At 41.9% G+C, this 25,808-nt stretch overlaps 1 long non-coding RNA gene across 3 annotated transcripts in view; it reads right to left on the reverse strand.

Annotated features, from left to right (window-relative positions):
- Positions 1-16,870: 16,870 nt before the first annotated feature.
- Positions 16,871-25,808, reverse strand: part of LOC141264264 (uncharacterized) — a 225,954-nt gene continuing 217,016 nt past the window's right edge. For all 3 annotated transcript variants that reach the window (XR_012319863.1, XR_012319862.1, XR_012319864.1), the window contains 2 exons: positions 19,793-19,833; positions 16,871-17,886 (listed from right to left, as the gene is read on the reverse strand). This is a non-coding gene — a long non-coding RNA (uncharacterized lncRNA). The remainder of the gene's footprint in view (positions 17,887-19,792; positions 19,834-25,808) is intronic.

Genomic DNA, 25,808 nt, shown 5'->3' on the forward strand with positions numbered 1-25,808 from the left:
ATCCTGTTCTTCATAAATGCAACAGATGTGTGTTTTGGATTATAGTTATGTAGGAAAATTGCATGTCTACCAAGGGCACAGGGTGATGGTAGCATCTTTTCTTTCAATATAGAGCAGTATATCTGTGAATTCATGATACCGTCACAAAAATGTAGCTCCCCGACACCAGCAGCTCTCATGTATCCCCACATAAGGACACTGCCACCACCATGTTTCGCTGTAAGCACCATGCATTTAGAAAATGAATAAAAAAATATTATTATTATTATTAACCTCACTTTCACAGATTGCACAGCTCTCCAGTCCATAAAACACTTTGATGGCTCAAATCTGCAAGGAAACAATAAGCAACATTTGCATAAAATATCAGAAGTCTCGTTCTGCAGCAAAAACTCAGAATGTGAACAAGCCCTAATATTTGTATAATATATTGCTTTTTTCATAAAGATGTCGGATTTTTGTACACTTTATGTAGTTGCGGCAGTAGCATAGCTACGGGGATGGGGGTAGGAACAGAGGGGGCATGTCCTGTGCGTGCGCCAGTGCGATGGCAGTACGTTGGTCCGCCCAGGCCTTGCAGGTGGACTCATCAAGATCCGGGATTATGTGAGTTTATAATGTGTTGCATTTTAATTAAAACTTGTGGGGCATCATAAACAATTGAGGACCGTCATACAGACTGGGGGTTACAGTGGGGGGCCCTCATACCTATATAGGGACTACTGTGGGGGCCATTATACAGTGTAGAAGCTAATGTGGGGGGCACTATACAGTTTGGGGGCTAAAGCGGGGGTCATTATATAGTGTGGAAGCTAATGTGGGGGGCATTATACAGTGTGGGTTCTACTGTGGAAGACATAGTAGTGTGTTTTGGGGTGAGCAGTGGGGACATCATACTATGTATAGCAGAGATGTGGGGGTATCATACTGCGTATAGCGAAGCTGTTGGCCCACCGTACTGTGTATACTTGAGCTGTGGGCCCATCATACTGTATATAGGGAGCTGTGGGGACATCATATTGTATATAGGGGAGCTGTGGGCCCTTCATACTGTGTATTGTGGAGCTGTAGGGACATTGTACTCTGTATAAGAGAGCTGTGTGGCCACAATACTGTGTATAGGGGAGCTGTGGGCTGACCATACTGTGTATAGAGAAGCTGGGGGGCATTATATTGTGTATAGGGGAGCTGTGTGCCCATCATACTGTATATAGTGGAACTGTAGATTGGGGGACTCAGTGGACATTATTAAATGTTAAGTGGGCATTTAAGAAACATTATTGTTATAGTGCCACTCAGTATTGTGGCCGTGAAAGAGGAAAAATGTGGATACTGTTTCCGAGGGCAGAGTTTGTGAAGGTTAGGAATAGATGGGGACGGTGCTGAAAATGTGAGAAGTCAAATATGTCTTTGTTGTAATCTCTGCAGACGAGTCGTGGCTGGAAAAAATTGTCTTGTCAGTCAGGGCCAGGTGGAAAAGACGTAAAAAATGAATGACTGTCAGAACGAACGTCACCTTTAAGTCACTAACTATAACTGTACTGTGATCTCATATGTTCTGCAGGATTGATATCTACCACAATATGGTCATCATATGGCGATAATATCAATGTTGGTCCTTGTATAGAGATTTATTTTCAGCAACAACAGAGTCATCTGCTAAGGTCCCCCTATACCCACAATCAAAGTGCGCTACCAATTAGGGGTCCACTCAGATGTCCCCCACCCCGAGTTAAACCCCTAGCTACGCCTCTGAGTTGAGGGCCTATTACATGAGCAGCTCAAGGAAAAATAGACTTCTTATCTTCTCTTACTGTTATTATATATACTGCTAAAGCCAATGTCAGAACTTCTTCTGCTGTAGACTTTAATTCAGCTCCCAGTCATATACGGAAAGTGTACCTTTAGTTGTGATTTTGAAAGTCCTCTTGACAGCTGCTGGAACATGCTGCTAAGCTCAAAACCAGCAAAGGAATGTACCGTTCTCCCCAGGCTACCTGTAAATCCTGCAAACTGTGAATGAAAGTAGAAAAATACAAGCTGCCCTTTTTACTGTAAAAAAGAAGTTAAAGCTATTGCAAAATGCTTTCAGCAAATAAAGGTGATTTTTCTTTTAAAAGAACATTCTAGTTCCAAGAAATTTAACAAACATGCCCTTCACCCCCATGCAGAATGCAAATGGTATACCAAATAAAAACACTATATCCAGCTAATGTGTCAGTTTAATATTCTGCCCCTGTTTAGGCTCAGTATGTTGTGGCTACAGTAATACAGAGGAAATGTAGTATAATTGAAACCATCCAAATAAATTGCCGCAAATGTAAAACATTGATGGATCAGAAGTACCACGGAGATATCTGCGTCATCTATAGAATATGCCCTAATATAGTGAATATTAACGTTGTTTTTGAGACAAAATTATCCTTTAAAGGGGGTTTTCCAGAAATATAGACAAGTGCTTCTCACTAAATTAGAATATCATCAAAAAGTTAATTTATTTCAGTTCTTCAATACAAAAAGTGAAACTCATATATTATATAGAGTCATTACAAACAGAGTGATCTATTTCAAGTGTTTATTTCTGTTAATGTTGATGATTATGGCTTACAGCCAATGAAAACACAAAAATAATTATCTCAGTAAATTAGAATACTTTATAACACCAGCTTGAAAAATGTTTTTAAAATCAGAAATGTTGGCCTACTGAGATGTACAGTTAGGTCCATATATATTTGGACAGAGACAACATTTCTCTAATTTTGGTTCTAGACATTACCACAATGAATTTTAAACAAAACAATTCAGATGCAGTTGAAGTTCAGACTTTCAGCGTTCATTTGAGGGTATCCACATTAAAATTGGATGAAGGGTTTAGGAGTTTGAGCTCCTTAACATGTGCCACCGTGTTTTTAAAGGGACCAAAAGTAATTGGACAATTGACTCCAAGGCTATTTCATGGACAGGTGTGGGCAATCCCTACGTTATGTCATTCTCAATTAAGCAGATAAAAGGCCTGGAGTTGATTTGAGGTGTGGTGGTTGCATTTGGAAGGTTTTGCTGTGAAGTAAACATGCGGTCAAAGGAGCTCTCCATGCAGGTGAAACCAGCCATCCTTAAGCTGCAAAAACAGAAACGTCGATCGCAGCATTGCAGTGGCAAGGGGAGGTGATCGGTATACTCACCTCCTCTTCCGGCCTCCAGCGCTGTTTGCCGCGGCTTCCCAGGTGTTGCCATGACGACCCGATGTCGTCATGACAACATCCGGGTCACCAGGCAGCAGGAACATTGTTTGGTCATGCGCAGTGCACCACCACACAATGTTCTCACTGTGCAGCGCTGACTGCCAGCATAGCACAGGGATGGTGCTCCATCCCTATGCTGTGCAGGCGATCAGAATAAAAAAAGTTAAAGTCCCAGAGTGGGACAAAGTAAAAAAGTGTAAAAACTGTCAGAAAGTAAAAAAAAAATGTAAAAATATTTAAAAAAAAAAAATAATAATAATCCACCAAAAATAAAAATATAATGTACCCATCAATAAATATTATTAGGAAAAAAAAGCAAACAAACAATAAAAGTACACATATTTGGTATCGCCGCGTCCGGAACGATCTTACCTATAAAACTGTCCCACTAGTTAACCCCTTCAATGAACACGGTAAAAAATAAAAATAAAAAACAAAGCAAAAAACAATGCTTTATCATCATACCGCCAAACAAAAAATGGAATAACACGCGATAAAAAAGACGAATATAAATAAAAATGGTACAGCTGAAAACGTCATCTCGTCCCGCAAAAAACAAGCCACCATACAGCTCCATCATCCGAAAAATCAAAAAGTTATAGCTCTCAGAATAAAGCAATGCAAAAAAATAATTTTTTCTATAAAATAGCTTTTATTGTGTAAAAGCGCCAAAACATAGAAAAACAATATAAATGTGGTACCGTTGTAAACATACTGACCCAAAGAATAAATCTACCTCATCAATTTTACCACACGTGGAACAGAATAAAAAAAAAATAAAAAAAAAACAATTCCTGAATTGTTGGTTTTTGTTTATTCTGCCTCCCAAAAATCGGAATAGAAAGCGATCAAAAAATGTCACGTGCCTGAAAATGGCACCAATAAAAACATCAACTCATCCCGCAAAAAACAAGCCATGACATGACTCTGTCTGCCAAAATATGGAATAATTATAGCTCTCAAAATATGGCGATGCAAAAACTAGATTTTACAAAAAATGCGTCTTTTAGTGTGTGACAGCTGTCAATCATAAAAACTCCATATGATTCTGGTATCACTGTAATCGCACCGACCCGAAGAATAAAGTCGTCTAATCACTTATACCACACGAGGAACGGCGTAAAAAATAAACTCTCGGGTTAGGGTTGTGCTAGGGTTAGGGTTGTGCTAGGGTTAGGGCTGGGGTTGGGGTTAGGGTTGGGGTTGGGATTTTATTCAAAAGTAAGAAAAAAAGATGACGATATGGTGACTAGTGTTGAGCGCAAGTGCTCGCTACTTGAGTTTGCATCGGGTGCTCTGGTATGCATTGAGTATCGTGGGTATTTGAGTGACATGCTCTAGTCTCCGACCCATATGCTTCGCGGCCAAAAAATTTGCCTGCCATGCACAAGCGATCCCTGCATGTTTTTTTTGGGTGTCTAATAACCGTGAAACATGCGGGGCAGGGACTCGAGCATGTCACTCCAGCACACGCAGTTCATGGTGCATACCTGAGCACCCAATGCAAACTCAAGTAGCGAGCACTTGCGCTCAAGACTAATGACAATTTATTCAATATGATGACCTAATGTTATCAAATTCTCTGTCATACCTCTGGGTTCAAAATGTTCACTATGCCCCTTGATAAAATCCTTGAGGGGTCTAGTTTCCAAAATGGGGTCAATTGTGGGGGAGCTCCAATGTTTAGGCACACAGGGGCTCTCCAAACGCAACATGGTGTCCGCTAACAATTTGAGCCGATTTTCCATTCAATTTGTTAGCGGACACCATGTCGCGTTTGGAGAGCCCCTGTGTGCCTAAACATTGGAGCTCCCCCACAAGTGACCCCATTTTGGAAACTAGACCCCCCAAGGCACCTATCTAGATGCATAGTGAGCACTTGGAACCCCCAGGTGCTTCACAAATTGATTCGTAAAAATGAAAAACTGGAAAAAAAAATACTTTTCATTTTTACGGATTAATTTGTGAAGCACCTGGGGGTTGAAAATGCTCACCACCCATCTAGATAAGTTCCCAGGGGGGTCTAGTTTCTAAAATGGGGTCACTTGTGGGGGGTTTCCACTGTTTAGGCACATCAGGGGCTCTCCAAATGCAACATGGCGTCCGCTAATTATTCAAGCAAATTTTACAATCGAAAATTCAAATGGCGCTCCTTCCCTTCCGAGCCCTGCCCTGCCATGCCAAACAGTGTTTTTTCCCCACATATGGGGTATCTGCGTGCCCAGGGGAAATTGCACAACAAATTTTGGGGTCCATTTTTTCCTGTTACCCCTGCAAAAATAAAAAAAATTGGGTCTAAATTAACATTTTTGTGAAAAAAGTTAAATGTTCATTTTTTCTTCCACATTCCAAAAATTCCTGTGAAGCACCTGAAGGGTTAATAAAGTTTTTGAATGTGGTTTTGAGCACCTTGAGGGGTGCAGTTTTCAGAATGGTGTCACTTTTGGGTATTTTCTGTCATAAAGACCTCTCAAAGTGACTTCAAATGTGATGTGGTCCCTATAAAAATGGTTTTGTAAATTTTGTTGGAAAAATAAGAAATCGCTGGTCAACTTTTAACCCTTATAGCTCCATAACAAAAAAAAATTTTGGTTCCAAAATTGTGCTGATGTAAAGTAAACATGTGGGAAATGTTATTTATTAACTATTTTGTGTGACATATCTCTCTGATTTAAGGGCATAAAAATTCAAATTTTGAAAATTGCAAAATTTTCAAAATTTTTGCCAAATTTCCATTTTTTTCACAAATAAACGCAAGTGATATCGAAGAAATTTTATGACAATCATGAAGTACAATATGTCACGAAAAAACAATCTCAGAATCAGGGGGATCCGTTGAAGCGTTCCAGAGTAATTACCTCATAAAGTGACAGTGGTCAGAATTGTAAAAATTGGCCTGGTCATTAACGTGCAAACCACCTTGGGTTGTAAAGGGGTTAATAGTTGCAAAATCTACAGTTTGGTGCATCCTGAGAAAAAAAGAAAGCACTGTTGAACTCATCAATGCAAAAAGACCTGGGCGCCCACGGAAGACAACAGTGGTGGATGATCGCAGAATAATCTCCATGGTGAAGAGAAACCCCTTCACAACAGCCAACCTAGTGAACAACACTCTAGGCATATCAATATCCAAATCTACCATAAAGAGAAGACTGCATGAAAGTAAATACAGAGGGTTCACTGCACGGTGCAAGCCACTCATAAGCATCAAGAATAAAAAGGCTAGACTGGACTTTGCTAAAAAACATCTAAAAAAGCCAGCACAGTTCTGGAAGAACATTCTTTGAACAGATGAAACCAAGATCAACCTCTACCAGAATGATGGAAAGAGAAAAGTATTGTGAAGGCATGGTACAGGTCATGATCCAAAGCATACCACATCATCTGTAAAACACGGCGGAGGCAGTGTGATGGCTTGGGCATGCATGGCTGCCAGTGGCACTGGGTCACTAGTGTTTATTGATGATGTGACACAGGACAGAAGCAGCTGAATGAATTCTGATGTATTCAGAGCCATACTGTGTTCTCATATCCAGCCAAATGCAGCCAAACTGATTGGTCGTCGTTTCATACTACAGATGGACAATGACCCAAAACATAAAGCCAAAGCAACCCAGGAGTTTATTAAAGCAAAGAAGTGGAATATTTTTGAATGGCCAAGTCAGTCACCTGATCTCAACCCAATTGATCATGCATTTCACTTGTTAAAGACTAAACTTAAGACAGAAAGGCCCACAAACAAACAGCAACTGAAAATCACCACAGTGAAAGCCTGGCAGAGCATCAAAAAGGAGGAAGCACAGCGTCTGGTGATGTCCATGAGTTCAAGACTTCAGGCAGTCATTGCCAACAAAGGGTTTTCAACCAAGTACTAGAAATGAATATTTTAGTTATAATTATTTAATCTGTCCAATTACTTTTGGTCCCTTTAAAAACAGGGTGGCACATGTTAAGGAGCTGAAACTCCTAAACTCTTCATCCAATTTTAAAATGGATACCCTCAAATGAAAGCTGAAAGTGTGAACTTCAACTGCATCTGAATTGCTTTGTTTAAAATTCATTGTGGTAATGTCTAGAACCAAAATTAGAAAAATGTTGTCTCTGTCCAAATATATATGGACCTAACTGTATGTTCAGTAAATGCACTCAATACTTGGTCGTGGCTTCTTTTGCATCAATTACTGCATCAATGCAGCGTGGCATGGAGGCGATCAGCCTGTGGCACTGCTGAGGTGTCATGGAAGCTCAGGTTGCTTTGATAGCAGCCTTCAGCTCGTCTGCATTGTTGGGTCTGGTGTCTCTTATCTTCCTCTTGACAATACCCCATAGATTCTCTAAAAGGTTAAGGTAAGGCAAGTTTGCAGGCCAATCAAGCGCAGTGATACTGTTGTTTTTAAACCAGGTATTGGTACTTTTGGCAGTGTGGACAGGTGCCAAGTCCTGCTGGAGAATGAAATTTCCATCTACAAAAAACTTGTCGGCAGAGGGAAACATGAAGTGCTCTAAAATTTCCTGGTAGACAGCTACGCTGACTTCGGTCTTGATAAAACACAGTGGACCTATACCAGCAGATGACATGGCTCCCCAAACCATCACTGATTGTGGAAACTTCACACTAGACCTCAAGCAGCTTGGATTGTGTGCCTCTCCACTCTTTCTTCAGACTCTGGGACCTTGATTTCCAAATGAAATGCAAAATTTACTTTCATCTGAAAACAACACCTTGGACCACTGAGCAACAGTCCAGGTCATTTTCTCCTTGGCCCAGGTAAGATGCTTCTGGCGTTGTCTATTGGTCATGAGTGGCTTGACACAAGGAATGTGACACTTGTAGCCCATGTCCTGAATACGTCTGTTTGTGGTGGCTCTTGAAGCAATGACTCCAGCAGCAGTCCACTCCTTTTGAATCTCCCCCCAAATTTTTGAATGGCCTTTTCTTAACAATCCTTTCAAGGCTGTGGTTATCCCGGTTGCTTGTGCACCTTTTTCTACCACACTTTTTCCTTTCACTCAACTTTCCATTAATATGCTTGGATATAGTGACGCGCCCCCAAGGCCGTGGGGTACTTAGCAGCCGGGCCTATGGATGCCGGTATGGGGAATATCATGGTGGCTGGCCCTGTCCTTGACCCAGGGCGGTCAATCAAAAGGGGATTATTTATAGGGGATTTGGAAAGTTCATGACGCCACCTGTGGATTGCGGCTAAAGGGTGCCGCCGCTGCGGACCAGTTCTCTGGAGCTGGTGTTACGGCAGCAGCGATGGTGTGGCTCTCCACAGGTAGAGCTAGCTCCAGGGCAGTGTAGGCAGAGTAGGTTGCGCTGGGCGTTGTGGTGCCGGGAGGCAAGAGGGCGCAGATGAAAAAATGGACGGAGGCAGTACGGTGCAGTCATCTGAGTTTTTACTCACAGTTCTTATGGCAGTTCCACTGGTGCACTGTACGGGTGCCAGCCTCCCACGTCACACTGCGTTCACCAGGCAGGGGTTCAGCTCTTCCTCAGGCAGATTAGGAGCACCTGACAGAACCCCACTTTCTTGTGTTCCTAGCTAGACCGTCTTCATGCTGGGTCTTTCTCCCTCCTGCCCTGCGCTTCCCACTCTCAATCCCGCTCGGGTGCTCTGAAGTCCCTCCTGTCTTGTCGGAGTTCCCAGACCTGCTTGACCCTCACGGGGATTAGAATGAGGCTTCGGCAACTGACTATATAAGCCAGAAGCCTCTGGTTTTCCCAGCCGAGACTTGGAGTAACACGGCTGGCCCAGGGGCCGGTCCCCTTCTTGCGGCCTACGATCCCTCTGTCTTCTGACAGATTCGGGGCATACGGGTGCCGTCCTGCACTCGCCGTACCCCCTGGGATCCCTTCTTGACTAGATCAGACTCTTCTCCCTGACTGACTTCTCCCACTTACTGCACTGCCACCCTAAGATGGCCTCCCTTTTTATATCTTACTCTATAGTGCTCCCCTTAACTTCTTCCTCCACCCACACCTACTACAGGTTCCCCCTACCTCTGGTGTTGGATGCAGGTGTTTGGGTTCCGGGCAGTACTCCCTCCTTACCTGAGAGAAGGAGACACCACACCTCTGGGTGAGGTGCAGTACCTCTGTGGCGACTGAACCCTCAGGGGCGCCACACTAGAACTCTGTGAAAAGCCATCTTCTTTAGCAATGACCTTTTGTGGCTTACCCTCCTTGTGGAGTGTGTCAATGACTGCCTTCTGGACATCTGTCAAGTCAGCAGTCTTCCCCATTATTGTTGAGTCTACTGAAACAGACTAAGGGACCTTTTTAAATGCTTAGGAAGCCTTTGCATGTGTTTTTACTGAGATAATGACTTTTGTGTTTTCATTGGCTGTAAGCCATAATCATCAACATTAACAGAAATAAATACTTGGAATAGATCACTCTGTTTGTAATGACTCTATATAATATATGAGTTTCACTTTTTGTATTGAAGAACTGAAATAAATTACCTTTTGATGATATTCTAACTTAGTGAGAAGCATTTGTATGTCATGTCCCACGACTTGGGAATAATACAGTATTGTATTGTTCCTGTCCTACTGGTTTGCAATAAGGTTTGCCTTTTAAAAGTTTGTCTTTCCTCTCTCCCTATCTGCCTCCCTAGGTCTGATGTCAGCAACCCCCTTTCCTTTTTTCTTTGTGAGTATGACAGCCATCTTAAGAAGCCACATGTTCTGCATCTCTGACTCTGTAATTGTGCATAACTACAAGAATTCAGCTGGAAAATAAACCTTCTTCTGCAACCTTCATAAGTGCCTCTGCAGTCAAGTTCAAGCTGATGATATCTCTTTGTGTGAGTAATGGTACATACGGTACATACAGACATCCATAGAAATGGTGTCTCAAGCGCCCTACACTCACAGCCTAGTTATGAAGTCAGAATAATATATTAAACTTCTGGTAAAACATATTCTTAGCTTACTCATGTATGTAGATATTTCTGCTACACTCTTGTTATAGTGCCACCTTGTGTTCTTTTTTTCCCAATTCACTTAAAAACATCATACAGTACAGACCAAAAGTTTGGACACACGTTCTCATTTAAAGATTTTTCTGTATTTGACTGTGAAAATTGTACATTCACACTGAAGGCATCAAAACTATGAATTAACACATGTGGAATTATATACTTAACAAAAAGTGTGAAACAACTGAAAATTTGTCTTATATTCTAGGTTCTTCAAAGTAGCCACCTTTTGCTTTGATGACTGCTTTGCACGCTCTTCGCATTCTCTTGATGAGCTTCAAGAGATAGTCACCGGAAATGGTCTTCCAACAATCTTGAAGGAGTTCCCAGAGATGCTTAGCACTTGTTGGCCCTTTTGCCTTCACTCTGCGGTCCAGCTCACCCCAAACCATCTCGATTGGGTTCAGGTCTGGTGACTGTGGAGGCCAGGTCATCTGGCGAAGCACCCCGTCACTCTCCTTTCTGGTCAAATAGCCCTTACACAGCCTGGAGGTGTGTTTGGGGTCATTGTTCTGTTGAAAAATAAATGATGGCCCAACTAAACGCAAACCGGATGGAATAGCATGCCGCTGCAAGATGCTGTGGTAGCCATGCTGGTTCAGTATGCCTTCAATTTTGAATAAATGCCCAACAGTGTCACCAGCAAAGCACCCCCACACCATCACACCTCCTCCTCCATGCTTCACGGTAGGAACCAGGCATGTAGAGTCCATCCGTTCACCTTTTCTGCGTCGCACAAAGACACGGTGGTTGGAACCAAAGATCTCAAATTTGAACTCATCAGAACAAAGCACAGATTTCCACTGCTCTAATGTCCATTCCTTGTGTTCTTTAGCCTAAACAAGTCTCTTCTGTTTGTTGCTTGTCCTTTGCAGTGGTTTCCTAGCAGCTATTTTACCATGAAGGCCTGCTGCACAAAGTCTCCTCTTAACAGTTGTTGTAGAGATATGTCTGCTGCTAGAACTCTGTGTGGCATTGATCTGTTCTCTAATCTGAGGTGCTGTTAACCTGCGATTTCTGAGGCTGGTGTCTAGGATAAACTTATCCTCAGAAGCAGAGGTGACTCTTGGTCTTTTTTTCCTGGGGTGGTCCTCATGTGAGCCAGTTTCTTTGTAGCGCTTGATGGTTTTTGCAACTGCACTTGGGGACACTTTCAAAGTTTTCCCAATTTTTCGGACTGATTGACCTTCACTTCTTAAAGTAATGATGGCCACTCATTTTTCTTTACTTAGCTGCTTTTTTCTTGCCATAATACAAATTCTAACAGTCTATTCAGTAGGACTATCAGCTCTGCATCCACCAGACTTCTGCACAACTCAAATGATGGTCCCAACCCCATTTATAAGGCAAGAAATCCCACTTATTAAACCTGACAGGGCACACCTGTGAAGTGAAAACCATTTCCGGTGACTACCTCTTGAAGCTCATCAAGAGAATGCCAAGAGTGTGCAAAGCAGTCATCAAAGCAAAACGTGGCTACTTTGAAGAACCTAGAATATACGACATATTTTCAGTTGTTTCACACTTTTTTGGAAGACAAGATGATGATTGGTAGTAGACAAAGTGAAAGAACTGCACACCTAAAGATACTTGGAGATGCTTCAAATAGGATTTATTGTCAGTATTTCATATCCATTGGCTACACTGCGGTAAGTACAGTATTACGTTGACGTTTCTGGTGAAGACACTTCATTAGATGTATAGGCTGTGTTCAATACATATAGGTCAAAGGGTTCAAGCTCCAGGGTGGGATTCCCCCAAACAGAGACTGGGACTGTAATAACTATGGTGTAACCAGTGGCTATGAAATACTGACAAATTCTATTTGAAGCATCTCTAAGTGCCTTTAGGTGCACAGTGCCTTCATTCTACTATAGGTCTACAGGAACTCAGTGGTTGGCTCCAGAGGGACTAGCATCCTTCTCAAGCTAAGTTTATTTAACTGGGTGTGCCACCTACCTGTTTGATTACAAGATTGCGATTGGTGTCACAGTGCAGAATGAAGAACCTGTCCATCATGGGCGTAGAGGGTGCAGAAGGGGCAAAGATTTGCTCAGCCCATCGGGAGTTTAGCCCCAAGAAAGGAGTGCCCTATGAAAGGTAGTTGGCCCGCTGTGGAAGGTGCACACCAAGGGAAGGTGAGAAGGAAGGAAAAAGCCTGCCCACCAGGAAATTAAGGAATAAAACAGGAAGAGACACAGAAGAAAAGGCGTTACATGCCCGACGAAGTCCTTCCCATGGAAGGGTGGAGCCACTACAGGAAATGCACAGGGAGGAGAAGGGAGGTGCCACTAGTCTGCTGGGAGCCGGAGAGGAAACAGCACTATTCAGTTGGAGAGAAAAACTGTCCGTTTGTCATGGTGGGTTATCTATCGACGGTTATGGAGCTAAGAGTGGAGTTTGCCATTTACCCATGGAAGTGTGGAGCCACTACAGGAAGTGCACAGGGAGGAGAAGGGAGGCGCCACTAGTCGGCTAGATGCCAGAGAGGAAACAGCACTATTCAGTTGGAGAGAAAAACTGTCCGTTTGCCATAGCGGGTTATCTATTGACGTTTATGGATCTAAGAATGGAGTTTGCGGCTCTATGCCAAGAGTGGGAGCCAGACTCAGATTTGAAGTCGGATGGAGGAGAAATCAGAGCCTGGGGCTGTGGTATTGACTGGAGTAATGCAGAGAGTGACTGTATGCTGCCCTGAGAGGATGACAAATTAGATCTGGAAAGCAACAACGAGGGTACATCTTCATTTCCTCTATACCAAGCAGAGTCCGAGGCGGAGTTGGCAAACAAAGGGAGTGTCAGATATGGGAGCAACATCGGAGGAGATGCAGAGATGGATCCCACAGCCTGTATTTCATCAGATGCTAGAGGAGGTGAGAAGGCCGCGATGCCTTGTGATGAAATATTACTACATCAGGTAAAGGCAAGTAGGAACAGGAGCTGGAGAGTGTTACCATTGAGGGGCTGATCGACCACATCGCCAGTGGAATGTTAATGCCGCAGGTAAAGAAGCCAACAGAGTTTGTCCTGTGGTGGAACGAGAAGGGACTGAAGCCCACTGACCAGCAACGAGCTTCGACCAGGTAGCTTGGCAAAAAAGGCCACTTGGTTCCCAGGCTTGGTTTGCCGCCCAAGGAAATACAAAGAGACCCACTACCTTACAGAAAAAAACAGTGAGTCTTCTTTCCAGGAAAGGTAACATCTATGGCTAAATGGATTGCCGATGCAGTGGAGAAAAAGAAACATGCGGAGGAATTCGTAAAGACCTGGATTGATTGTCCAAAAGGAGCCAGCATGGACCATGAGCTATCCCAAGGACTAGTGCTGTCATTTGACAAGATATGGGGGTACAGGTTCTTGGAGGAAAAATACACTAGGCGTATTTTCTATGTTAACCATCACTCGATTAAATGGAGCTATACCTTCTGCACAGCCTACAGCTTGGGGAGTGGGTGGCATTCTTGAAGGTAGATGGCTCCAGTGGATGGTATGCTGTCTCCATTTCCCACCTGGTGGCTGAAGTCAGCAGGGAAGAGGGGGCCCAGGAGCTGAAGTCCCCGATGCCACCAGGGGTGAACCCAGCTTTTGAACGCTACGCATGTCCCAAGCCACATGCCAGGGGAGACTTTCGGCTAGTGTGGAGTCAGACCTTCCCATGATGCCAATAACTGTAGCCAATCCAGCTGTTGTTTATGTGGCACAAGACGCTCACTAGGCAGTGTATGTAAGGGAAGAGTGGCTTTGGAAAACCTGGGTCTGAAGGATGCCTGAATGAGGCCTTGGAAAACCTGGGTCTGAAGGATGCCTGAATGATAACCTTGATGAGCCAAAGCTGGAGAAGCTGCCTGGTTGTGACAATTGCACCACAGGCTGAAGAGTGAGTAGTTTGAAACTCCTTAAGCAGCTGCTTCCATTGGACCAATTAGTTTCAAAACTCTGGGACTCATGGGGAGAGAGGACTTTTATAGCCTAAGGCTAATTAAGCCTCTTGCCGATGGAGGAAAACTGTTATGCCCTCAACTAGGCCTAGGATGGCCTTTATCTACAGTAGCCGGATGGCTGAACTGCTATTTTGTTTTTGTAGCACCCCAACTGGAGGGTCCTACACCTTCAGCTATGGACTGAACCATTTCAGGACTATTGTTGCTCTTCATGGATTGTGTCTCTGTTCCATGGTACTTACCAAGAAGAATGGACTAGCTCTATGAACTGGTAGTGTGTTAAAGGACTGTGTTTGTTTCTGTTCGGGGTCCTTACCAAGAAGGACCAGATCAACTTACAGACTGTTGCACCATACAGGAGAAGACATTCCAGATTCTGCCAAGTTCAAGAATGCATTATATTATGTTTTAGGGTGTGGTTGCCCTTGGTGTCTTTCAGATCCTAGCTAAGGATGGCCATTGTTAAAGTAGTAGTGGAAAGGAGTGGAGAATACGCATACCCTCCATTGAAGACCTTTTGGTTATATAATGCATTTGTAGTAGTGGGGAAGGAAGTAGCTCCTCTTTGACACTAAAAAGGTTAAAAAAAGAATGTCCCCGACAGTTAGATCTCTCTGGGCTGCAGTTAGGTCCAGTTAAGGGGTTAGCTATGATAATCCAGACCAGTAGAGTAGAGGGGAACCCAGTGCTATGGTTGAGCATAGAATGTGAGTAAAGCTTTGTTTCTAATATGTTTCCTTGTGGGCTGTAGTATTGGTAACCGGCCACAAGATGCCACTGTCCCAGATGCAGATGGCAGGTTAGGTCTGCCAGTAGTATTGCAGACATTCAGGACAGTGATGGTGTTAATTGTGTGTGAGGACAGCCCATAGAGGATGGGCACTGTAGGAAACCTTTGGATAGTTTCCAGGAGCAGGAAGTGATTAGTGAGTGAGAGATAGTACTTGGAACAGTACAGCTAGCCTCGGTCTAGTGCCTTCTAGGGCAGACGTGAGCCCCGTACCCCAGACAGTAGGATCACCAGAGTGAAGATTCCCTCCACAAGAGTCCCTTTAGCCGACCGGAGAAACTCAAGGGAGTCATTGAGAAGCCGGGGGCACATTCTGTCTGCAGGCTGCAGAAGAAACTAGGACTCAAGTCTAGGACGTGGGGAACACTAGGATCCGGATATACTGTTACTGGTGAGGAAGATTCTCTAGGGCTAGAGAACAGAGCAACAGAGATGCTTCACTTAAAGATGGAATAAGGGCTGAAGTTGTATCAAGTACCTGTGGGAAAGATGACAACCTGTTGGGCCTTATCCATTATATCTGCCTGTAAATACTGTATATATTCCTCCTCCCCAAATAAAGTCCCAGCTATTGTTATGAACCTCGTGTCCTCTAGATTTATTGCTGCCCTGGTTCCAGAAGAGAAATGCCTGGAGACAGACGCGACCGACTAGTCTGAAGTAAGTGGAAAGCACCACATACACTGCAGCACATCAGAGGGAGGACACACATTGTCATTAGGGTGCCAGAGTAAGAAGGTGCCACAGCTCCCCACGACTACCTCCCTGGGGCACCTTACACATTCTACTGTTTTAAATGTTCAACAGTTGGTTAGCTACAGACAGGGTTAACTATTAGAACCAGCCCATAGAGAGAGGAGCTAAGTGGGCATAAGGAACCTGCATTGAAATAGGTGTTTGTGTGTGAAGAAGGGAGGCCATAATCGGATAGCCTGTTCTGAAGGAAACAAGGATTAAGTAGCAGAAGAATATATCTCAGGCAAGTGAGTTTAAAACAAACATTATCTATACTAGATAAGAAGTTAAAGTGTAGCCAGATCTGAGGGTTATAGAGGAGAAGATGGCCAGGCTGGGTCCAGAGTTCTCCTACAGAGAGCTGAAGATGCAGTAGCACATCAAGGAGCATGTGGACTTTCAGAGTAGTAGTGAGGAGTTGTACCGACACACCTCAGCCAGTGAGGTCCTTACGAATCAACTGGGTGTTGAAACTAGCTGTGAGGGACCATAGTGACACACCTTGACCCATGCAATCCTCACAGAAGAAGATGGAGCCTCTCATAATGTTTTGCTGGACTTATGTAACATGCAATTGAAGTAATGTACTGCCACGGGTAACCATGAAGTTCCTCCTCTGGATTGTGCAGAAATTTTTTTGTAGTGTTGTACCTACTATCTGATGTATGAACCTCTGAGTACCTCTCAGTAAATAAAAAGTTTATTTATGGACTCTGGTCTCCCTTATTCATCTCTATTCCATCTGGACCTGGCCTGCCATGTCAAGCGGCAGTTTGAGGTCTGCATAGGCTTATCGGCAAGGTAACAGCAGCGCACACACCCTTCCAGGATCCCCATTTTCTTGTAGCGTGGCTGGACACGGATGCGGACCTCGGCCACGGCTGCTGATCTGCCTGTTACAACGCCACACCTTTCAAAAATAAATATAAAAAAAATCAGGAGAAATACAGTCAGCTACACCAGGTCAGAGATGCTCATTTAACACTTTTAATGTGCATTTGCAATAGTTCTCCAGGATCTGCTTCGGGGTAAGACAAGAGTGCAAAGTGTCTATTACCTGAAATTATTACATATCTGCAGTGATATTAATGAAATTGAGAATGGGTTTTATTTTCCAAAGAAAATTACAACAAGTTGTCTGTTTTCCAGCCAGGTTTACTGTGAACTTACTGGGTTGGAAAGATTACAGAGTGTAGCTGGGGTTGTAGAAACCTTTAGCCTTGGGCTCTAGCTTTTAGACCTCCTTCAGTCATTGAGCTCAAGTGGATAATTGATGTGCAGAACACATATTAAACACATTACTGCTCTTTGTATCTGGGTCTGCTTTTGCTTCTGGTTATACAAATAACATTATGCAACTCTACTTATTTCCATAAAGAACTTCACTGAACTGCAGAAACATTATGATGGGATAACACAGAGTTTATATAAAATGCATTGGGATTTGTATCAAATCCCTATCCATGTTTGAGTCTTCTTGCTGCTTTATGTTGTCCAAGAAGTTCCATCATTAACAATTCAGTTGGAGGTCCTCCTTCTAAGGCCATGTTCACACGTTCAGTATTTGGTCAGTATTTTATATCAGTATTTGTAAACCAAAATCAGGAATGGAACAAACAGAGGACAAGTAAAATAGAAACACATCATCACTTCTGCATTTTTTACACACTCCTGGTTTTGGCTTACAAAAATACTGATGTAAAATAGTGACCAAATATTAAACGTGAGAACGTGGCCTATAGGTAAGGTTATGTGAAGTGGCATACTAGAGGATAGGATGTGGCCACAAATTGTTAGAAAAACCATTACCAATCAATACGGAAATTGTGGCGAACAGCATGCTAGTTTGTAAGGGGAAATTTCGGTCCACATCTACAGGTGCATCTAACAAAATTAGAATATCATTAAAAAGTTAATTTATTTCAGTTCTTCAATACAAAAAGTGAATGTTTGTTATTGGTGAACAGAATCATTCTTGTTCAGATCCAGGAACTTATCAGCAGGGTTTCTGCAGTCAGTCCCACCTCCTCCTCCATCACTTAATTAAAACAATTATGCCGTATTCCAGGGACCCGGTCCATCAATATTTAAGAGAATCGTTCTAATAAAAGTGCTCTTTGGCTCCTCGTTCTAATAAAAGTGCTCTTTGACTCCTTAGTTCTCCCTTTCTTCTTTGAGGATCTGCGTACATTCTAAAAGAGACGAAACGAGTTGTGGGAATTAAGAAAGGGAAAAAAATCATTCTTGACCTCTCACTTGCAAGTTCCTGAATCAACACAGCATTATTAATGCCAGTAGCTCTTGTAGGAAAATGTCAAAACCTTTGTTAAATCTTTCTGTAGTTTCTGAGAATCCTGGCTTGTGTTTGTCTGCAATAGCTTAAGTTTTTTACTTGTACATTTGTAATACCTAAAGGGAACGATCTGGGAATTAACCCTTTCTAAGGATTGTCCAAAAAAATATTGGAAGTACAGAGGCTTCTTTTTGTTCACATTTTTTTAATCCCTTAGGAAGACTGAAACATTAAGTCAAAATAAAAAAATAGTTTTAAAAGTATGAAAAAAATTTAAGTTTAAATTGTCACCCTTTTTTTTAGTTAACAAAAAAAAAACACAAATATATTTGGCATCATTTTGTCCATAAAAAACTAATTTACCAAAATACAAAATTATTTAACACGTATGGTAAACACCCCCCAAAAATATCAAAACGCCATAATTGCCATTCTTTCCTTAACCCCTTAATGACAGGAGCATTTTCCATTTTTGTGTTTTCGTTTTTTGCGCCCCTTGTTCCCAGAGCCATAACTTTTTTATTTTTCAGTCAATATGGCCATGTGAGGGCTTCTTTTTTGTGGGATGAGTTGTACTTTTTAACAACATCACTGGTTTTACCATATCGTGTACAGGAAAACTGAAAAAAAATTCCAAGTGCGTAAAATTGCAAAAAAAAGTGCAATTCCACTGTTGTTTTTTTTTTACCATGTTCACTGAATGATAAAACTGATCTGCCATTATTCCATTATTATTCTCCAGGTCATTACGAGTTCGTAGACATCAAACATGTATAGGTTCTTTTTTATTTAAGTGGTTAAAAAAAAATCCAAAGCAGGGTGAGGGCTTATTTTTTACGTGCTGAGCTGACGTTTTTATTGATACCATTATGGGGTAGATCTGATGTTTTGATCGCCTGTTATTGCATTTCATTGCAATGTTGCAGTGACCAAGAAAACTTAATTCTGGCATTTAGAATTTTATTCTCGTTACGCCGTTTACCGATCGGATTAATTATTTTTTTATATTGATAGATCGGGTGATTCTGAAAGCTGCAATACCAAATATATGTATGTGGGTTTTTTTTATTGCTTTATTTTGAATGGAGCGAAAGGGGGGTGATTTAAACTTTTATATTTTTTTCTTTTTTCAATATTTGTAAAAACATTTTTGTTTTACTATTTGCTTGCTTCAATAGTCTCCATGGGAGACTAGAAGCAACACTTGCTTGATCAGCTCTGCTGCATACAGGTGATGAGCAGATCGCCTGTATGTAGCAGATTTGCTCACTTGCTATGAGCGCTGGCCACTGGTCGGCACTCATAGCAATCTGGACATGACAACCACAGGGGTCTCCCGTAGACCCCGGGTTGTCATGCCAACCCATCGGTGACCCTCGATCATGTGACAGGGTCACCGATGGGCGGGGTAAGTGACGCGCTTTAACTAGTTAACAGCCGTGGGTGGATCGCGATTCCACCTGCAGCTGTTGTGGGCACATGTCAGCTGTATAAATCAGCTGACATGTGCCCGGTTTAGTGCGGGCTCAGCGCCGGAGCCCGTGCTGAACCAGGGGTTACGATGTGGTGCGTACTATTACTTACCACGTAAAGGGGTTAAAAAATGTAATGAAAAATAATCAAAATGTCATATGTACCCCAAAAGCACAAAAAACAAGCCCTCACACAGGTGCATCAACGAGAAATAGAGCGGTCTCATAAAGTGGAGACACAAGAATTTTTTTTTTTACTAAGTTCTGAATTTTTTTTAACAATAAAATGTAACAAAATGCCTATAAGTTTGGTACAGTGTTTATGGTACTAACCTGAAGTCTCATGTTGCCAGGCCATTTTCACAGTAGGAACGCTGTAAAAAAAAATTGGCAGAATTTTCAACAATTCAACTCTCATGGTATTTTTTTTCCTGTTCTTCTGTTTTCCTGATTTTGTATTTTTTTTCCTGTTTTCCTGTACATTATATTATAAAATGAATGGTGTGATTTAAAAAAACGAAAACTTGTTTCACAAAAGACAGCCATCATATAGCTATGTCAATGGAAAAAGAGAAAAGTTATGGCTCTTGTAAGGAAAATAAAAAAAATGAAAGTGCAAATAAATGGAAAATTGCTCAATCATGAAGGGTGTATACGGAATATAAAGTGTGCATGTGTGTGTAAGTACATATATATGTATATAATATCCAAAAAATGTCAGCACTCCTCCAATAAGCGAAAAAAATAAAGCGCCTTTATTAGTGCGTATCCAATGGCAATGTTTCAGCTCCTCCTGGAACCTTTCTCAAGCAGTCATAAGGTGCAAATGAGTGACATTAAGTAGACATCATCTCATGAACAATGATTAATTAATATTGCCATTAATAAAGCATGGTGTACACGGTGAACAGTCCATAAAGAAGTAATATGACAGTGACAATAAAACATATTTGACATATAAATGCATTTTAAATCAATAAAGTGTATCATAAAGTACATAAACACGTGAATTGAATAATTAGCAGCAGGTGTGGGCATACATCCTAATCAGAGGTATGGGACTCATCCCATGCAAAATCCATCATCCTATTACACAGTTAAAGACCACGCCGGGCGTCTTCAAGACGCTAGTGCGTATGTCTATCACATGAACGGGCATAGGGACAATCCAATAAAGTCAAATATTGCATCTGCGCTGTGTACTATAGTCATCTATTTGCGTCATGTAGTGTGAGAGCAGAGCATTATGATCAATATAAGATCCTTGCACACGCTCCCTCATGTATAACAGGTCAGTGATGCCATCTTTAATATGGGACAGAGATTGGCTGACATGACTATATAGTTAAATGAAAAAAGAGTCTTTCTCTCTATGGATATTTGACCTTAAAAATTAACAAGATTACTATCCCAAGTAAAATAGAAAGAGAAAAGATATTACAATACTACCTGTTTTTTTTTTTGCAACATTTTTCACTTTCTATTTTATTTTTTTAGCACAGTGCAGATTTTTTTTGCCTGTTACATTAACTTACCATGTCAGTGCTGCTTCTATTTTTATGTACATATACAGTATATGTACAGTATATATATGTATATATACATATGGTATATATTGTACATGTGTGTGCGCTGGCATGTACAAAACCTCAGGCAATAATACATAAAAGTTATGGCTCTTAGAAGAGGAGGATAACCTCAGGCAGTAATACATTAATTCATGGCGACAATGTAATGTTCTCCAATAGTTTCCATTACTACAGAGACATATGTTTGGACTACTCATGCGTGTAAAAGCAATTGTTAGTAAAAATCACTTGATAAATAATTATCACTGATGTTTTCTGCTCAGACAATTGGTTCTGACCACTGAGATCTCGTTCTATTGATGGAAGCAGATTACAATTGTGTAATATAAGCTCCATTAGCGATAAGCATCCCAAAATTCTAATGGGGTCAGATCAATCCGACTCATATAGGGCCAGCCAGTTACATACTGTATTTGTTCAATGCATGAAAAGTTGGCTACTGTTCCTGCAATTCAATCACAACCTTTTACAAATAGGACAACAGTACCCTCTGCTGGTAATTTAAGAGTAAGTTATTATTCTAATACTCTCCTGTCTCTCTGGAACTTAAAATTTCCTTTCATTATTAAAACTTTCAAGCTTGAGATGTGGCTAATAGAAATGAGCAAATGTATCAAAATTCATTTTGAGTTTGATTTGTATAATTCGGACAAAATAATTAATTTGAACAGAATTTATTCATTGTGAATTGAAAGTCCTACAAAGCCTCTGATTGCCCTAACAAGACACTTGTGACACTCTGAAGTCTTCTAGAACTATATCCATCTACTGTCAAGCTCTTTAACCCCTTCACAATATTTGATGTAAGTTTACTTCATGATCCGGTAGGGGTTCCCGCAAATTGATGTAAACTTACTGTAAGTCATTGCCAAATGTGGGTAAAGGAGACGTACCTGCACAATCGGCCACAGAAGTTCGGCTTAACTGATAGCCAAGCTCCAGCTGTCTCAGCCAGGGGTGGTGCACATACCGCCCTGGGCCATTTAACCCCCTAAATGCTGCGATCAATAGCTATCACAGCATTTTTGAAGTCTGGGAGAGGGAGGGGACTCCCTCTTCCACCGATCAGTACCTCCTGCGACATGATCATGGGCGCTGATGGCAACCGGAGGTCACCTGACGACCTCTGGTGGCCTGTTGGACCATGCTAGAAGCATGGTCTGAGGCTGCGTGCCCACGAAGCATTTTCCAAGCGTTTATGCTGCGAAATTTACGCAGCATAAACGCTTGGGAAACGCTTGGTAATCCGTCCCCCATGGTCCCCAATGACAAGCCGCAATGTCAATGCCCATGCTGCGGATTTTTCCGCAGCATTTATGCTGCGCTCAAAAATCCGAAGCATGTCCATTAATTTTGCGGACACGCAGCGCAATCGGTGCCATTGACTTGCATTGGACCGCGTGACATCCGCATCACTGCATCTGCACAAGCGGATATCACACGGTTCAATGTGCGGATGGTACCCAGGTCTGGAGGAGAGGAGACTCTCATCCAGAACTGGGTACCATCGAAACTGTAAAAAAAAGAATTTAAAATAAAAAATAAAGATTATACAGTGTGTGCAGAATTATTAGGCTAATGAGTATTTTGATCACATGATACTTTTTATACATGTTGTCCTACTCCAAGCTGCATAGGCTTGAGAGCCAACTACCAATTAAGTAAATCTGGTGATGTGCATCTCTGTAATGAGGAGGGGTGTTGACTAATGACATCAACACCCTATATAAGGTGTGCTTAATTATTAGGCAACTTCCTTTCCTTTGGCAAAATGGGTCAGAAGAGAGATTTGACGGGCTCTGAAAAGTCCAAAATTGTGAGATGTCTTGCAGAGGGATGCAGCAGTCTTGAAATTTCCAAACTTTTGAAGCGTGATCACCGAACAATCAAGCGTTTCATGGCAAATAGTCAACAAGGTCGCAAGAAGCGTGTTGGCCAAAAAAGGTACAAAATAACTGCCCATGAATTGAGGAAAATCAAGCGTGAAGCTGCCAAGATGCCATTCGCCACCAGTTTTACTATATTTCAGAGCTGCAACGTTACTGGAGTATCAAAAAGCATAAGGTGTGCGATACTCAGCAGCATAGTCAAAGTAAGGAAGGCAGAAAAACGACCACCTTTGAACAAGAAACATAAGATAAAACGTCAAGAATGGGCCAAGAAATATCTTAAGACTGATTTTTCAATGGTTTTATGGGCTGATGAAATGAGAGTGACTCTTGATGGGCCAGATGGATGGGCCAGAGGCTGGATCAGTAAAGGGCAGAGAACTCCACTCTGACTCAGATGCCAGCAAGGTGGAGGCGGGGTACTGGTATGGGCTGGTATCATCAAAGATGAACTTGTGGGACCTTTTCGGGTTGCGGATGGAGTGAAGTTCAACTCCCAGACCTACTGCCAGTTTCTGGAAGACAACTTCTTCAAGCAGTGGTACAGGAAGAAGTCGGTATCGTTCAAGAAAAACATGATTTTTATGCAGGACAATGCTCCATCACAAGCATCCAACTACTCCACAGCATGGCTGGCCAGTAAAGGACTAAAAGAAGAAAAAATAATGACATGACCCCCTTGTTCACCTGATCTGAACCCCATAGAGAACCTATGGTCCATCATAAAATGTGAGATCTACAGGAAGGGAAAAGAGTACACTTCTCGGAACAGTGTCTGAGAGGCTGTGGTGGCTGCTGCACGCAATGTTGATCGAAAACAGATCAAGCAACTGACAGAATCTATGGATGGAAGGCTGTTGAGTGTCGTCATAAAGAAAGGTGGCTATATTGATCACTAATTTTTGGGGTTTTGGTTTTTGCATGTCAGAAATGTTTATTTCTAAATTTAGTGCACTGATATTGGTTTACCTGATGAAAATAAACAAGTGAAATGGGATTATATTTAGTTTTTATTAAGTTGCCTAATAATTCTGCACAGTAATAGTTACCTGCACAAACAGATATCCTCCTAAGATAGCCAAATCTAAAAAAAAAAACACTCCAACTTCCAAAAATATTTAGCTTGGATATTTATGAGTCTTTTGGGTTGATTGAGAACATGGTTGTTGATCAATAATAAAAATAATCCTCTAAAATACAACTTGCCTAATAATTCTGCACACAGTGTACTTACCTTCCGATGTCCTCCCGGTGTTTTCTCCCCTCCTTCTGGTCTGCTCTATGGGTCGCGGTGTTGTGAAGGACCTGCCATGACGTCATTGAGTCATGTGACCTGTCACATGACTCAATGACGTCACCGCAGGACCTTCACACCACCACAAGCAGTGCAAGAAACCGGACGCGGCGGAGATAACACCGGGAGGACATCGGAAGGTGAGTATAATCTTTTTTTTTTTTTTTTTTACCATTCTTATTGTTTTTTTTTTAACTAACTTGGTCACACTGCTATAAATCCATGCTGGCTGCATGGATTTATATAGTGTGAACAAGTTGTCAAGCACTTTTCCAAGTTATGCTAAAATCGCTTGGAAAAGCGCTTGATGACCTGCATGCGGAAATGCATGCAAAAACACTTGACAAATGCTTCTACCTGGTGGGAAAAGCGCATGTAAAAACCGCATGCATTTTTCCTGCCAGGGAGATGCGGAAAAAATATGCAGCATTTCTGCATCGTGGGCACTTAGCCTAAAAGGCGTTTAGTCAGTGTAACACTTGGAGATGTAATGCATTGTAATGCTGGTGAATTGCAATGCATTATACCAGTGATCAGAGTAATAAAAGTTAAAGTCCCCTAGAAGGACTAAGTAAAAAAGTAGAAAAAAGTAAAAAAAAATGGAAAACTATTTTTTAAAAAATCACATAATAAAGAACAAACAAAACTAAAAAAATATTATACCAATGAATATGATATTTACGTAAAAAAATAACAATAAAAGTACACATTTTTTTTATCACCGTGTCAGGTGATAAAGTCTATAAAACTGTCAGGTGACAGTCTATAAAACTGTCATCCTATTTAACCTCTTCAGTGAAGGCTGTAAAAAATAAGTAAAAAAAAAAACATGACAGTGGATTTAACCCTTTTTTTTGCCTTCCTGACTTAGAGAACTGTGCTTTTAGCTAGGTAGTGAGTGAAAGGGCTAAATCTCTTGTAAATGGCTTTTCCAAACTGAAGATAGTGATAAGATGTGAAGAGGTCAATGCTGTTCGTTCTGACAGTCTGTGAAGCTATGCCACAGAGTCCTGCTCTCAAAAGCCCCCACCACACATTAAAGGGAACCTAACGGCTATCCTAGCCCCCTAAACCAACGTCACCGCTGACTCTTTGCAAATTTTGCACAAGCGCACATTTTTCTACATCCCTGGAAATGTGCAATGAGGTCAACTGTACGTACCGCGACTTCATTGGCGCATTGCCAAGGAGGAAGCAGTGACACTGGACTCGGCCAGCCGCAAAGTTTGCAAAGAGCTGGCGGTAACATTGATTTTGAAAATCATGTCGCCCACAAGGTTGTGCTTACACAACAAGAAGGAGGATTAGTCTAGGGAAATCAATCACCCACTGATTTACATAGCTTGAGAGCGGGTTTAACCCCCTTCTCAATCCCAATTGCTCCCCCTTGTAAAATAATAACACCTATACTCACCTCTGGGACAGGGGCAGTTCCAGCGGTGTCAGTATTTGCTCTTCTGGGGATTGCGTAACATTCTTGTGTCACGCAATCCCTGTAGCCAATCACTGCTGGCGTCACTCTCCTCTCTTTTTGACAAATCCACACATCAAGAGGAGGTGAGAGCTGCGGCTTCTCT

Source organism: Phyllobates terribilis, unplaced genomic scaffold, assembly GCF_046119375.1.
Source record: "Phyllobates terribilis strain yellow unplaced genomic scaffold, ASM4611937v1 Scaffold_4__5_contigs__length_816908805, whole genome shotgun sequence".
Classification (NCBI taxonomy): domain Eukaryota; kingdom Metazoa; phylum Chordata; class Amphibia; order Anura; family Dendrobatidae; genus Phyllobates; species Phyllobates terribilis.